The sequence below is a fragment of the Pongo pygmaeus genome, chromosome 13 (genome assembly GCF_028885625.2).
Source record: "Pongo pygmaeus isolate AG05252 chromosome 13, NHGRI_mPonPyg2-v2.0_pri, whole genome shotgun sequence".
Lineage (NCBI taxonomy): Eukaryota > Metazoa > Chordata > Mammalia > Primates > Hominidae > Pongo > Pongo pygmaeus.
The window spans coordinates 36,028,155-36,045,416 of record NC_072386.2 but is presented as its reverse complement, the minus strand read 5'-3'; positions in this window follow the sequence as shown (position 1 = coordinate 36,045,416).

Here is a 17,262-nt window from a genome sequence, read left to right as displayed (position 1 = left end):
CAAACTTCATTTCCCCACTTTTAACTTTTTGTTGTTTCCATTTATATCTTAACTGTATTGTCTATGTCTTGAAAAGTCATTATAGTTATTATGTTTGATTGGTTCATCTTTTCCTCTTTCTAAATATATGTCTAAATTCAAACTCTCTGATTCACACAGCTCACAACAGACAACACACTATACCACCCTCTGGGGTGTGGTAGCCCTAATTCCCCCAAATCATCAATATTCCACCTTTCCTGCACTTGTAAAAGATGTATTAAATCCCCAGAATGTGTGTGTGAACTGTAAATAGTTGTGACATCATTTTCCATCCCTCAGAAACCTAGGCTTCAAACAATTTGATGGTCTTTAGGCAACATTAGTGTAAAATCAGTCTATATAGAGAAAGAGCAGAAAGAATCAGTTTTTTAAAATAAACCAAATAAATTGTATTATTGATTATTTTCATGATGCAATTAAACTATATTATTAAACAATTAGAATGCTCAAAGTTCTTAAATGGGCACAGGAATTTCTATAATAGATAAACTTTCTTTTCGGAAATATACATTGCAAAAATTAACAACTTTTAGTAGTTTATCCAGTCAGTACATTTTTATTGGCTCAAACTGTTAGTCTGTCAGACACTGAGGAATGAGCATTTTGTCTAAGTTCAATTCAGATTTTGCTGGGAACTTAAGTATATTTACTTTTTATGTGGTATTTGGCCATGAAAATTTGTTTGGCTAACCCTGATTTTTTTATTCACCTTCAGCTTTATGTTAATAAAGGGATATGAATATGATAAAACAAATGGAATATAAAGTATTTCCATATAGTGCTCACAAGACCAAATATATTTCTTTCTCATTTTACTTTTTGTACAAAGTAAACTAGTCTGGTTTTGCATCCCAATGCATAGGGCCAAAAAGAAAATAAATGTCTAAATGAGGTAAGAACTTAAGAAGGAAGTCAAGAGAAATTAGAAAATGTCTTGAGATAAATGAAAAAAAGACAACATTACAAAACTTACATGATGAGGTAAAAGCAGTACTAAGTGGAAAATTTTCAACTATAAAAGTTTACACTAAAAAAGAGGAAGAAAGAGCTCAAATAAACTACCCAATTTTATATCTTATGTAGCTAGAAAAAGGAGAGCAAACTAAACCCAAAGCTAGCACAAGTCAGGAAATTATAAAAATTGGAGCAAAGATAAAGAAAATAGAGAAAAAGTAATTTAAAAATTAGCAAAGTAATAGTTGGTTTTTTGACAAGTTTTTAAAAATTGACAAACCCCTAACTAGATTGATTAAGAAAAAAGAGAGAAGACTCAAAGAACAAAAATCAGAAACAAAAGAGGAGACATTAGAGCTGATGCTATAGAAATGAAAAAGAGACTATTAGAACAATTAAATGTCAACAAATTTAATATTGTACAGGAAATGGATAAATTTCTAGAAACATACACATAAAATCTGCTAAGGCTGAATCATGAAGAAACAAAAAAAATCTGAGCAGACCTATAACTGGTAAAGAGACAAAATCAATAAGTAAAAACTTCTGAACAAAGAAAAACCTAGGGACACATGGCTTCACTGGAGAATTCTGCTGAACATTTAAAGAAAAATTTACACTAGTCTTTCTCAGCCCTTCCATAATATTGATGAGGAAGGTACTCTTTCAAACTAATTTTATGAGTCTAGCATTATCCTCATATCAAAGCCAGACAAGGACATGACACAAAAACTACTAAAGACCAACATCCCTACTGAATATTGATGCAAAAGTCCTTAACAAAAAACTTGGAACTCAGATTTAATAGCACATTAAAAGTATTATGCATTATGACTAATTGGGATTTACTCCTGGTATACAAAGATGGTTCAACTTTTTTTTTTTAAAAAACCCAGTGAATGTCATATACTTCATTAACAGAATGAAGGGGGAGAAACTGTAATAGTCTCAATTGATGCTGAAAAAGCATTTTACAACATTCAAAACCCTTTCATGATAAAAACACTCAACTAGAAATAGAAGGAAATTATTTCAACGTGATAAAGACTATTATATGAAAATCCCACAGCTAACATCATATTCAGTGGTGAAAAACTAAAAACTTTTACTCTAAGATCAGAAACAAAGCAATAATTCTACTCTCACCACTTCTATTTAATGTAGTACTTGAAGTCCTAGCCAGAGGAATTGGTAAGAAAATGAAATAAAAGGCATACAAATTGGAAAGGAAGAAGTAAAATGATCTCTATTGGCAGACAGAATGATCTTATATGTAGAAAATCCTAAAGATTACAAACACACACAGGGATACACACACTGTTAGAACTTATAAATGAAATGAGTAAAGTTAATTAAAATGTACTTCCTGCTTCCAGCCTGTTGTGCAGGTCACAATCTCCTGACTAACCTTCCTTACCCACACTATGAAGTGGAGCTGGAAAAACTCAGCGTGGAAGTGCAGTGGTAGTTTAAATCAGCGGGAAATCTTATAGTTGATAGTGTGTGAAATGTCTTTGTCAACAGTAAATTTCCAGTTTCACAGGTTCATTACAAATATCAGATAATAATATCTGCCTGTATAATTTGAAAATATATTCATCATCACATTAGTCGAATAGAGAGCTCAGGTGTATTTTAAGAACTTGTTAGAGAATTCTACGTTGTCAACTGACAGTCAGAGGCTTCTTCATGGAAGCATATGGATGTTGGTAGAATTTGGGAGATGTTACTGTAACCTGCATAATTTTGTATTTGAGGTCATTAATGAGGAGGTTTGTGTGCGTGTGTGTGTGTGTGTGTGTGTGTGTGTGTGTATACATTGATTGCTCAGGCAGCTGGAAGGGACATCAATTTGGGAGCTTTTCTCAAATCATTGTTTCAGATTTCCTAGCCAATGCTTTAGTGTACTTCCCTGTAAATTGGAGGGGAGGGTCTTAGTAATATTTTAGTAGATTTTTGTCCTTTTTCTTTTCTCCATGACCGCTTCTGGGTGGACCAGGTTAGGAACAAGGGAAAGGCTTGGCAACTATTGAATCTCTGTTTCTTTATTTGATTGTCTTACATATTTCAATTATTATGATCCTTTCTATTCATGGAATGCTATAGAAGATTAGGTATAATATATATGTGTATATATACATACACAGACATACATATAGACACATGCATGCATATAACTTATACATATATGCATAATTTTACTTACTTTTGTTCATTTTGTTACATTGTTATTTTTAGTGTGAAAAGATTGTCCTAGCTAACTCTGTGCTGTCACTTTGCCCCGAAAATCTCTGCAGCCATATCAAGAGTTATTGACTTTATGCATAGTTGACTCTAGAACAATACAGGAGTTAGAGGCTGACCCCCCTCAAAGTGAAAAATCTGCATATAACTTTTGACTTTCCGAAAACTTAACTACTAATAGCCTACTGTCAACTGAAAGCCTTATCAATAACATAAACCATCACTTAACACATATTTTGTATGTTATACATAATATATATTCTCACAATAAAGCAAGCTAGAAAAAAGAAAAGGAGATCACAAGAAAGAGAAAATATATTTATTATTCTTTAAGTGGAAATGGATCATCATCAAAGTCATCAACACACTAAGCTGCGAAGCAGGAGGAGGAAGGGGAGGGGTTGGTCTTGCTGTCTTGAGAGGTGGCAGAAGTGGAAGTAAATCCACTTATAAGTGGGCCCTAGTAGTTCAAACCTGTGTTTTTCAAGGGTCAACTCCATATTCAAAAGAATTGGAGAACCGAGGCGGTGCTGGCAGCAGCAGAGCTGGGGGTAAGAACTGATCCACTGCAGCACTGAGCCACTCATCCACTCTGGGCTAAGTCTCTCTCAGACTCTGGCCTTTAGCCACTGAAGGCACATCTCACTTGGGAAGAGGATGAGGAGAAACTTGGGTTGCAACTATGTTGGTCACAAATGTCTTTGCGGAATCAGCGCAGTGTCAGCAGGAAGCAGCTGAATTTGAAGGCAGATACACCTTGACTCTTCCTGCCTGCCAATGCCCTGCCTCACAGTGGACAAGTCTCCATAGATGATCAGCGAAGAACAGAAGTGCAGTAATAGAGGGATCTGCAGTACCAACATTGCCCACACATCTATACTTCACAAGCCAGTAAAGAGATCCAGTAGCTCGCTGTGGATTCGTTTAGGTGCATTGAAGTTCTTATTCCTCTAGGAGGAGATTGCACCAGTCATATGATGCTCATTTGCTTAATAAACAAAAGTGAACATCAAGATCTGTGAAGATGCTCCTAGAGCCAGCAGCAGCTTGAGAACTTGGAATGTAAGAAACTCCCCAAAATATGGTATTCTAAGCTCTTGACTGCAGAGATAGAATTTGTCAAATTTGTTAAAAATTACAACCGTGTTGTTTACATAGAATTATTTTGACAGTTAAGTTCACCCAAATATCGATATTGTGTAAAAGTGTGTGCCCACTATAGAGGCCATGATCCCCTCCTCCAAAGTTGTGTGGGCTGTCAGAACAGATCAAGTACTCGCAAGTCACCCTAGTGGAGCCCCATATTTACAGAGAACCTCTGCTCTGCTCACCCAGTGCCTCACTCCTCCCCATAATTCTCCTCTAATCCTCCTAGAAACTAGGTTATAAACCAATCTTCTGCCACCAGCACTAGTGCAGTCCAGGCTCCCCCAAGAAGTCTGGGAGTTTGGAGTGCATCTCAACATTACGTCCAGAAACAAAGGGTGATTTTCACACTAGTTTAGCACCCCCCACGTGCAGAGTGCTGAGATGGGCCGACTGGAGAGAGGAGACTACAACTCTTAATCCTCCTGGCCTCAGGTTCTGCCTGTTCTGTGGAAAGGAGAAAAAAAATGAATGGTTCTGCCCCGCGCTCAAATTTGACTCTGTTCCTTGCCAGCTGTGGCCTTCAGGCAAATCTCTTCTCTTCCCTGAGCCTCATGCTCCCCACAACCTTCTGAGACACAATTTAGAAAATATGAATGCTAATAGTGAGTGTAAGACCACCGCAAAGTGTTATGTGGATGTTAGTGGTTATTCTTCAACACATCCAATTGTGTTGAACTGGACTACTTTTCCAGCTTTGCAGTTATTTGTCATAGGATTGTTTGTTGGTTTAAAAGTGTGATTCTCTGCAAACAGGGACAATTTGACTTCCTCTTTTCCTAACTGAATACCCTTGATTTCCTTCTCTTGCCTAATTGCCCTGGCCAGAACTTCCAACACTATGTTGAATAGAAGTGGTGAGAGAGGGCATCCCTGTCTTGTGCCAGTTTTCAAAGGGAGTGCTTCCAGTTTTTGCCCATTCAGTATGATATTGGCTGTGGGTTTGTCATAAATAGCTCTTATTATTTTGAGATATGTCCCATCAATACCTAATTTATTGAGAGTTTTTAGCATGAAGGGTTGTTGAATTTTGTCAAAGGCCTTTTCTGCATCTGTTGAGATAATCATGTGGTTTTTGTCTTTGGTTCTGTTTATATGCTGGATTACATTTATTGATTTGCGTATATTGAACCAGCCTTGCATCCCAGGGATGAAGCCCACTTGATCATGGTGGATAAGCTTTTTGATGTGCTGCTGGATTCGGTTTGCCAGTATTTTATTGAGGATTTTTGCATCAATGTTCATCAAGGATATTGGTCTAAAATTCTCTTTTTTTGTTGTGTCTCTGCCAGGCTTTGGTATCAGGATGATGCTGGCCTCATAAAATGAGTTAGGGAGGATTCCCTCTTTTTCTATTGATTGGAATAGTTTCAGAAGGAATGGTACCAGCTCCTCCTTGTACCTCTGGTAGAATTCTACTGTTTATCTTGCAAAATACATGTTTAGAAATTATTTTCTGCAAGATATTTTAAATAATGAGACCATTTTCAGTGCACTCATATATGAATAAAGTACAAAAAAGCAATAAAAAAAAAAAAAGTGTGATTCTCGCTTGAACCAGGGAGGCGGAGGTTGCCTTGAGCCGAGATCGCGCCACTGCACTCCAGCCTGGGCACAGAGCCAGACTCCGTCTCAAAAAAAAGTATGATTCTGCAGCCACAGTTCGTAGCCTGGATCCCAGCTCTGACCTTGTAAAATAGCCTAAACGTGTGTTCCCTAGTTTCCTCATCTTTAATATGGGGACAGTTACAGTATTTTTTTCCATAGGATTATTGTAAGGATTAAATGAGTAAATACAGACAAAAGGCATCAAAGTATGCCTACTAAAATTAATTAGGACTGTTAGAAGTCAGAGTAGCTACCCTCAGGGAAGAAACAGGAAAGCTGGTTTTAAGTAGTGACAAGAAGGCAACACTCAGGAGGCTTCTAGGTCCTGAGCAAAATATTTTATTTTTCACACAGGTGTTAGTTTCATAGTGCATTCAGTGTATGAATATTCATTGTGCTATATGCCTAAGATACTCGCAATTTCTGTGTATTATACTTTTTCTTTTCTTTTTTGTTTTTAAGATGGAATCTCACTCTGTTGTCCTGGTGGGAGTGCAGTAGCATGATCATAATTCACTGCAGTCTCAAACTCCTGGGCTCAAGCAATCCTCCTGCCTCTTACCTCAGCCTCTGATTAGCTGGGGTTACAGGCACGTGATAGCACATCTGGCTCTGTTATTTTCTGGTAAAAAATACCACAATATGTGTAATTATATATATTTGTCTGCTATGGTATATAGATTTGTCTGCTATGGCTGTGTCCCATTTGGCCCTCTAAAAAGTTGTTCATGCTTGACCAAGGACAAGATTCAGCTTTTTGAGAATCTGTTCCATTATGGCTAAATGTTTTCAAAAAACTCGTTTTGTAAAAATGTTGTAATGAAGAGTTGATTCATTGTGACATCCTCTTTTATTCCAAAGAATCCTTTTAAAATTGTTTCCATGCATACGTTTTATCAGTAATACAACGTAATCAAATATTAGCACCTCAAAAATACATTCAAAGATTTGTAAAACTCAAACAAAACTTGTGACCATGAAGTTTTGACGTTTCATCATGTTTCCTAAAATAGAAAGCTTACAAAATCTTTCAGTCTCCTAAGTTACTAGATGATGCTTACAGAAGCAATAAAATCAGAGAAACAAAAATGTTAGAAAATTTTTGCAGGTGATTTTCAATATTGTTTTATTTTGTGCAAAAAATAATTAACCTTTTAGAAGGTCCCAGAGTACCCAGAGTATTAGAAGCCCAAACTCTGGAATATTCTCAATTTTAGTTGAGCTTTTCAGTTATTATAGTATTGGTATAGCTACTCATATCATTAGTAATACAAAAGATTCTGAGTCTTATTTGTAAATAAAGTTCAAAATGAGTCATAATGTTATAGGTAATCATGTTAGATATAAACCACTATTGAGAAAGAATATAAAAAACAAAATATTTATTTTTTGATTATACAATATATATAGTCCATTATGTTCACATTAAGAATGATGTTAACAATTGTTTTGACATTTTTAAAATGAAAGAAAAACTTCAATATACCTAGTTCATGAAATTGTTATTAAACTAGAAAATGATATGGACATAAAAATGACATTAGCCAAGTATATGATAAGGAGGCAATGGTGGCAGGTGTACACAAAGGCATAAAAGCCATTATTTCCCACCCAAAATGATTATGTCACATTTGTGCCCTACTTGGTTCATAATCTTATGTAAAATTCTGCATTTGTGAATTAAGATAACTTTTTAAAAGTATTGTACAAAGGGTATATCTACATTTTTTAATTCAACTAGCAGATGGGAAATTATCATGTCTGTATTAACCACTACATTAAAAACACTTAAGGATATCTAGGGCATAAAAATCAAAATCGATGTATTGGCACTTAAGATATGTATTAAGCAGTAAATGATACCAAATGCAAACCTGCATTATGCTGAAAAGGAAAGCATCTTAATGCAAAGAGATTACACATTTTTATGCAACTTATCTATGTGGGATGACATTTTGAACCAAGTGGAAAATGTTAATAAAATTCTCCAATGAAAACCATGACTATACAGCATAAAAAGCTGAATGCTTCATAGAAAGCCCTTGCTTAAAACAAATAGGATTTAAAAGTTCTTATAAGTTGAAATTAATGAAGATAGTTATTGGTTCATGAGATATTGCCAAACATGGTAATGCTCTTAATTGAAAATGAGTAAGCAGAAAAGTAATTTTGAAAGTATTCTGATGTTTGCCTACATTAAAATCAGAAACTTACCAAAAAAAAAAAAAAAAGTCCGGTCTTGGCATATTTAAACTTAAAATAATGTGTTTTAATAGTTTTCAGTTTTTTCAACTACTTTGTTGTAGGAAAAAATAACCATTAAAACTTAATAAAATCACCTACATAGGGGCACACATTTTCCTTTTCCCCCGGGGTGCTCTGTCCACTGAAAGGTGGACAGCACTTTGTAAGCTCGCTTCCTGATTGTTCTTGATTTTCCCCTTTCTCTGAATTCGGGTCTTTCTCCGCAGAAATGGCCCTGAATCTCTAACACAGGCTACCTACGGCACGATCTGATTTTGAGCCGTCAGTCCCCTCAATACACTGGCACATTGGTAAAACGGTCTCGCTAAAATGTTCCATGAGAAAAATGTCTCGGGGGAGGCGGCGGTAGAGCTCTCCCTCTGTAGTCAGAGCCGTGAAAGGCGGCGTTTACTCGCTGCTCACGAGGTCCGCGGACCCTAATCCCCAAGCGCCCGGGCCTCGACTCTGCGGACCCCGAGCGCGGGTCTTCTTGAGGAAGCGGCGACTGCGGGTTAGGGTCGCTGGTGGGTCCGTTACCGCTGGACCGGCGCCCTCTGTCGGCTGTTTGTAACAGCGAAGGGAGCTTTGTACGCTGTTAGTGGTCGCGTGCTCAGTGTCACTGCTGTGCTGGTGATTGAAATTCTCCGTGTCCTGATCTCTGCTGATGGCTCTCCTCACCTGCTCTGCTCTCCTCCATCCTTCACATTTCACTCATCAGCATATGTCATCTTCTATTTTCCCAATCATTTCCCATAGTCATGTAAATTGGAAGCATAAGTATCCTCTCCTTTCCACCCACAAGAGCCACTAGCTCTGTTTTCTACAGGAGTCAATGAAATACTTGTAAGAAACTCACTCTCTGGTCCAGAGATCATAAGTCTCACAGGTCTTGTCTCCCAGGCACCTCGTGAACTTACCGTGATAATTAACTGAGCAACGTATAGAGCCACCTAGGCCATAGTAAATATGGTTATTTTATACCAATAATTATGACGATTATTAACTTTGTTGATTACACTTTAGACTCTCAGAGATAATTACCAACTGTTAATTTCATTTTGCCAACTATATAAAATGGTCAAGATATTTCCTTGTCATTTTGTCAACACATCTACATATTTGTAGGTGAGGCACAAATTTGTGAAAGTATCTGATAATTTGTAATCAATTTGAGAATTGTAGACCATAAAGGAACATCAGTGTATTATAAGTAAAGTGTAAGGCTTTCTAGAAAATAAGTGATGATTCAGTACATGCAATTTGTACAGACATGTAATGCTGTGGGTGAGGAGGTGGAGTTTGGAGTCTGACAAAGTCTAGGTTTTGAAACCTAGATTTGCCTTTTATTTACTAGATTGTTTTAGTTATATACACTCCGTTAGCATGCAGTTTTTTGGTAAATGAGATTATAGTGAGGGGATTAAATGAGTCCCTCAGAAAGGGGAAAATAATTTGTACTTGCTATCATCATCATCATCATCATTTTTGATAAAGACTGAAAGAAGCCTGTGTGATTTGTCTGTCAGGTCCTTGGTGGTCATGATCAGAGCAACATTGAAACATTTAATTAGTAATCAATTCAGGATTAATGTGCCATAAGAAATATAGGCAGCATCAAGCAATGTGTTCTTTATTCTCAAACAAATGTAGAGAATAAAAACTATTTTAATGAAACCTTGCCATATAACCATGATAACCTGAGGTCTCTTCGTCATGAAATCATTCATGTAGCACCTGTAATACATTAGTTAGATTGCGACCCAATATTTCAAGTTTAAATCATATATGACAGACAAAATTATCAAGTATAATTATTAACCCTTTCTCTAAAAGAAGATCTCATATCTATACTCACAAGTAAAATCACAGATATTGAATCAAGGAGAGGAGAGAAATGATGGCCTGAATTTGGCCCCATTTAAGAAAGGCACACAGGTATGAATGAGAGAAAGAAACCCACAAGAAGTAGAAGGAGGCTACAAGAAAGAATATGCAGGTGTTTGGGGAAAAAAAACACATTTGCTCAGAAGGAGCTACCATGATTAGAGTGACTCATGGAGTGAATGGTTAAAGAACATTTAATTTTTATGTTTGTTTGCTTTAGAGACAGGTCTAGCTAAGTTGCCCAGGCTGGAGTGCAGTGGCATGATCACAGTGCATGGCAGCCTTGAACTCCTGGGCTCAAGCTATCCTCCTGCCTTTTTCAAAAAACATAAGTAAAACTGAATTAGTTCCAGCTAGTAAAACTGCCAAAGCGTTTGGTGCATCTTCTTCATAACCCTAGAAAGGGTTTCTACCGATTACTTACTCTATAAGACCTGTTGTCAGCTTTGCCAGAGTGCTCCACTACAGAAATAATACATTTGTCTTATTTACCAATATATTCACTAAATAAGTACATTACTTGAAACAGATATACTCAAATATTTTATGAAGCAATGAAATAAATAAAACCATTTATGTTCTTTTTGAAATTGATGGCAGATTAAAGGTTTATGGACATTTTGTATCTTTTCAAGAGTATGAGTAAGACCCAATATTTACAGTTAAGATTTAACTCCCTCCTACACTCCACAGCAAAAAAAAAAAAAAAAAAAAGGCAAAGCTGACCATGTTTATAAAGAATAAAATTTGAAGACAAGTATCATGAGATAAATTGTAATTGTTACAAACTAAAAATGTACTTTCCTTAATTCAAAAGTACTGTACAATTCCTTCTTATTGAAAAAGGCTAACAAAAATGACTCAATACATTTTATTACAGAAGCAGAAGGAAAGTCTTTGAATTGACCTTAAAGCAACAAATTAATAGATGAGACCCAACTGACCAAAATGAGGTTTACGTCTAGGTCTCTTCTCCAAACTTCTGAGTTTTCTGATAAGCCTATTTGCACAGAGAAATAACTTACTGATTTTTACTTCTTAATTTCTGGTAGGACAATGTCCTGGGCACAGCAGCTATGTACTTTCTTTTTCAGATATAGACTGGTCCTTTGGGAATAACCCGTCACAGCCAGGCTGGAGTTCTACCCAAGGTCTCTTCCATTTCCTGTTCCAAACAGTTCTCCAGAAATTCTAGATACTGACCAAGCCCAGTGAGGAATTTCAGCCCTTTGTGCTGAAAACATTGGAGATCTGCTGGATCATCTCATGGAGAATATTGGTGGCCTGAGCTTTTTGGAATTTGGTGCCATCCATCTACTCCAGGAGAACCTGAAAACATTCTTGTCCTTCAGACAGGAAGAAAAGGAAGATTCTTCCATTTGGTGAAGAACTGTGAAGGTCTCCTGCTTCTGGCAGGCTGGGCCAGGTCATAGCTAAGGGTACAGAGAAAGCTGGAGAACATCATCCTCAGTGTCACTAGCGAAAAGGTTGGCAGGGCCACTGGTGGGATGCAGCTGGCCGGGCCTTGTGAGCCTTCACTCAGCTGTCTCAGCAGTTTCTTGTTGTGAGACTATTACATAACCAGGCTAGGATTTTCAGTTTTTGTACTTATCTCAATTTTTTTTTCCATTTTATTCACTTTCTATTCTATTTATGGATCTCACATAATGTCATGACCTCAGCACTTCTTTTGTATTATAATGGAAATTAAACACTCCGAAAATGAAAGAAATCTCGATCTAACAGGATATATTCATTCAAATGAGAACCAATGTTTAAATAAAAACCTGTCTGAGTCTCAATCTATTTCTCTTAAAATTCTAATAATGATACTTAGAGGTTTTATCTTAGATGTCATTTTTACTTTCTTTCTTTTCTTTTTTCTTTTTTTTTTTTTTTTTTTGAGATACAGTCTCTGTCACCCAGGCTGGAGTGCAATGGTGCGATCTCTGCTCACTGCAACCTCTGCCTCCTGGGTTCAAGCAATTCTCCCGCCTCAGCCTCCCAAGTAGCTGGGATTACAGGAACCTGCCACCATGCCTGGCTAATTTTTCTGTATTTTTAGTAGAGACAGGTTTTCACCACTTTGGCCAGGCTGGTCTCGAACTCCTCGCCTCAAGTGATCCGCCTGTCTCGGCCTCCCAAGTGCTAGGATTACAGGTGTGAGCCACTGTGCCTGGCCCATTTTTACTTATTAAATTGCACTGAAATACACATTTCCTCACCTCTCTCCATTTCCCTTTTAAGGGGCTAATGCACTAGATTTGATTTCTTCCACCTTTCTTTACAGGAGCCACAGATCACCATCTACAGATCACAGGGCATAAAACTGGCATACCAATGGTTAACTCATCCAGTTGTCTTCATTCTGTCACTAAAATGTGTTCACTGCGTATACAGGACAAACAATGTGCTTGGCAATGTGGATTCAAGGATAATAAGACAGGATGATGATTGCCCTCTAGGGAGCTAAAGCCAGACATTAAAGACACAATTATGATTAATTAAGCACTAGCATTCTCAGTGCAGCCAAGAGGAAGTACTGAGAGCAAATCAAGAGGGGAGTTGGGAGGCAGTAGAAAGCTCCACTTTCTGACAAAATCTGTGACTCTTAGCAAGTTAAACATCAGATTTTCATTTCCTCTTCTGAAAAATTGAGAATATTTTAGTAGTTGTCATATTAGAAACTGTAAAGATTAAATGAAATAAAGTTTGGAAATTACTGGCTGAGAATCTGAACATGATAAATTATAGTGATGTGGTTTGGCTGTGTCTCCGCCCAAATCTCACCTTGAATTGTAATAATTCCCACATGTCAATAGTGGGGCCAGGTGGAGATAATTTAATCATGGGGGTGGTTTCTCCCATATTGTTCTCGTGGTAGTGAATAAGTCTCACAAGATCTGACGGTTTTATAAATGGGGGTTCTCCTCCCTGCACAAGCTCTCTCTCGCCTGCCACCATGTAAGGCATGACTTTGCTCCTCATTCACTTTCTGCCATGATTGTGAGGCCTCCCCAGCCATGTGGAACTGTGAGTCAATTAAACCTCTTTCCTTTAAAAATTACTCAGTCTTGGGTATGTCTTTAGTAGCAGCATGAGAACAGACTAATACAGATAGTAACCTTTAGTATAAATATAATCTATATAGTTTGCATTTGTGAACTATATAGAAAATACATATATACATACAAGCATGTATTTATAATCTGTATAGTCCATATTCAACCAAGTCCATCCAAGAAAAGCTTTGATTGCGGCTCCCCTGACACTCTCAGGGTCTTGCACACTGGCGCCTCCTAAATGGAAACTCTAGGAGAGGAAATTGTCTGTAAGACTGGAAAATATTTTAAAGAAGTTTATTGTGAGCCAGTATGAGCAACCATATCCTGGAGAAACAGTTTTAAGAGGTCCTGAAAAAGTGCACCCAAGGGGGTTGGGTTATAATTTGGTTTTAGACATTTCAGGGAGATACGAATTGCAGGTAAAATCATAAATCAATACATGGAAGGTGTACATTGGTTTGGCCAGAAAAGGCAAGACATCTCAAAGCGGGGATTTAAAAGTCACAGGTGGGTTTCAGGGATTATTTAGCTGGCAATTGGTTGAAAGTGTTAAGCTTTGTCTAAAGATTTGAAGTCATTAGAAAAGAATGCTTAAATTAAGATAAACGGGTCTGCAATCTGCCATGTGATACTATATGAGACGTTAGAAAGTAAGCCACATTTTACTGGGTTCATTTTTAAAAATCCATTTAAGGAGATTTTATGGTTTGCAGTGTATGACTCAACTCTTGCCTTGCATGGCCTTAGGTCTTGTTTATAATTTGGTATCTTATTGCCACAAAGAGTCTGTTTTGTCTTATTATCTCTCTTATAAAATTAATGGTGGACAGTTTGTGTCCAAACTCCAAAACGGAGGAGGATATAACGAGGCGTGTCCAACCTGCTTCCCATCATGGTTGAGAATTCAGTTAAGGTTTTTAGGGGTCCCATTGGCCAAAAGGAGGCGTGTTCAGCCAATGGGTGGCTTAGTATTTTATTTTTAGTTTTAGTTTATAACTATATATCTATATATAGTAAGTATATGTAGTATATATACTTACATTTTATATATTATGGGTATTTAAATATATACAGATAATTTTATATAAAGTATATGCTGAAATATATAAATATGTTATATATAAGTATTTAAATGTATAGAAACACACATATAAAATAGATCAATATAAAATATATATCCTCTATATGTTTAAATATATATACTTAAATTATCAACTCAAATACTATTTTAATACAATATTAACATTGGAAATTAATGCCTAAACATCCATGATGAGACAAATATCAAAATTTTAAGTAAAGGCAGGAAATGTAAGAAGACCCTGCGGGTCTTACAAAGGAGAGCGGCCACTGTAACAAATTGTGGCAAACTCTACTCAGACTATAAAATTCTTACCCTAGAAAATAAAAAGTTCTGACCTGCTCCTCTACTCCTTGTAGGCAACACTGCTCATTTCTCTTTTCAGCAACACAAGTCAAGGTGGGGTCCTGAAGAAGGCCTTTCAGTAAACCAAAGTTAAATAAAATTATCTCAGTGTCACTGAGTCACCCGAAATGTCAGACATGGCACTTCTCCCAGATAAAACAAAGTAGGGATCTTGAAAGCATTGCTGAGTTTGCTTCCTTTAAAGCTAGGGAAGTAAGATCACAACATTCTTGTTTTGGTATTAAGTATTTAAAATAATGCTGTTGAGTTTTAATATACCTGAATTATGGTTTCAGCGACGTTGGCGTCTGAAGCTGAAAGCTTAGCTCCTGGTACACCCCGGGGCAGGCACGGGCGCCTCTCTCCTTCTGGACCGGTGCGCGGCGTCCCTAGCCCCGGGCGCTCCCAGGACCCGTCCGCTCGCCCCAGGGTCCAGCGTGTCCCCTTCCCCAAGACGTCTCCGCCCCGCGCCCCCGCACAAACGGAATCCCGAAGTTTAAACCCGTGCAATCTCGAGCCCTCAAGTCCCGGAATCAACGGGTCCTTCTGTAAAAACAAGTCTCGCTGAAGTCTCTATGGGAAATAAAGGCTCCAAACCCAGGGGAAAATGCCGAAAATAAAAGGTGCCCTGCTGGCTACCTGAGGAAGATGTCTCAAGGGAGACCACGGCGGAGCTGCCTCCTGAGCAGCAAAAGAGATTTTTTTACTCAGGCTGAAGCTGCACAAAGTTGGCGCGATAAGCCGCGACGACGTTTCCCTGGGGCTGCCAGACGCCCGGAAACTCAAACCTGCGGTTCCCAAATCCTGGGCATCAGGAAAAGCCATTCTGGCGCCTTGCTGCGGCCGTGGTGCTCAGCGCTGGGAGCTTCGCGCTCTTTGAGTAACGGGCCCGCGCCCCCTCGCGGCTGGCTAGTGAATCTCTGAAATCACAGTGGCCTACACCTCCCTAGTAATGGCGGGAGTCAATATGCTTATCTCCAGCGCTGCCTGCTCACTTGGCAGGGACAAGTCTTGGAGCCATGGCTAGAAAACAAGGCAGGAGGAAACCTCAGTGCTGTTCACACAGCTGAAAAGTATCCCCTCTCAATCATGCCTAATGACAGAACCCACTTCAAGTTTTCTAGGAAACGAGGAAATATCACCCAAATCCAGAAGACAGGAGACATCCGTTTCCACCGTCAGCTGCTCCCACAGATCTTCAGCCTCTTCTCCAGGGACGACACACTGGCTGTTTGGCATAATATCCTCCTCAATTAACGACGCTCCAGACTTGATCGCAGTCTGGAACGACTGCAGCTGACAAAAGTAAATTTCTACAAAAGTAGAAAATCTATCTTGTCTTTATTTAGGAATTGCTGTCTGGAAATATTTCCGAAGAATCATTCCCTATGTGAAGTAAAGGGAATAAGACCTCTGTGCCTCGGAAGTTGTCAGAGGGGAAATTGAAGGGTGCTTTACCCTCGTTAACAATCCTCAAAGAAAAGACAGCAAATAAACAAGAAAGTTATTATATATTCATGACTCTCTCTTATCAATTACATTATTGTTTCCTGAGCCAAAAAAGCAATGTCATCTCAGATTTTTTAACCAGCTAGGAAAATCTGAAACCAAAATCAGTAGATTATATCAAAATTATATTGTGTATTACAAATTTATAAAAAATGTTTGCAGAAAAGAACATGTATTAGTTTCTTAAGATGATCATTTATAATTTTATTTATCTGCTTAAATCTTTGAGGGGTATTTGCTGTTTCCAAAATTGGAAATTTAATTTTTTATGGAAAAGTTTTTTCAGGATAGTATTTTAAAAGACTTTGTCAGTTAAGTTGATGAGAGCTGCTGTAACAGATAAATAGAAAACAATTAGTAATTAGATCAATATGCAAATTTACCTTTCCTTCCTATAAAAGCTCAATGCAGGACTTCCTGCTTAGATGAGTCTGGTTGGCTATTCCGGGATCTGAGTACCTTTTATTTTGTGGCTTTGCTATCTTCAACATATAACTCCAAATGTGGCTGTGGTGCTTGAATCTATTTTAGTCAATTGCAAAGGTTAAACTGTGTGGTACATCATGTGGAGAAGTTTTCACAGGCCAAGATGTTACAGGGCAAGTATCTCTTCCAACCAAATTAACTTGACCTGGATTTATTCTCATAGGATACCAAGATGCAAAGAAGTTGTGAAAGGGAGTCCAGTGGGTGACTGGTAGGAAAAGAAGGCAAGTTCTTTGAATAAGATTAATCTTCATTTTTATAATATTTGTACAAATGCTATTTTTAGAGGAAAAAAAACCCATGTTTTTGCTTGCATATTCTATTAAAAACTCTGTTCCAAAGTCTGATTTCACAATTCAAACTCAGGGAAGTGGACACAGATGTCATTTATTAGAGTTTATGGCATCATTGACTCTTTGAAAGAAATGGTTAAATTGGTTCCCAAAGGCATTGGCTAAAGTTGAAAAAAGGCCAAGAGTATGGGATAAGGCCTTGGAACACGTTGTAAAATTGAAATTGTTTCCTTATTGTCTGAGGAGACAAGGAAACTATGACAGGTATCTCTGCAGGTACTTGAAGACCACTGAAAGAAAAGTGGAGAGTGAGTCTTCCATTTGTCCAAGTCATTATTTCTCATTCAGATATTCTAATTGT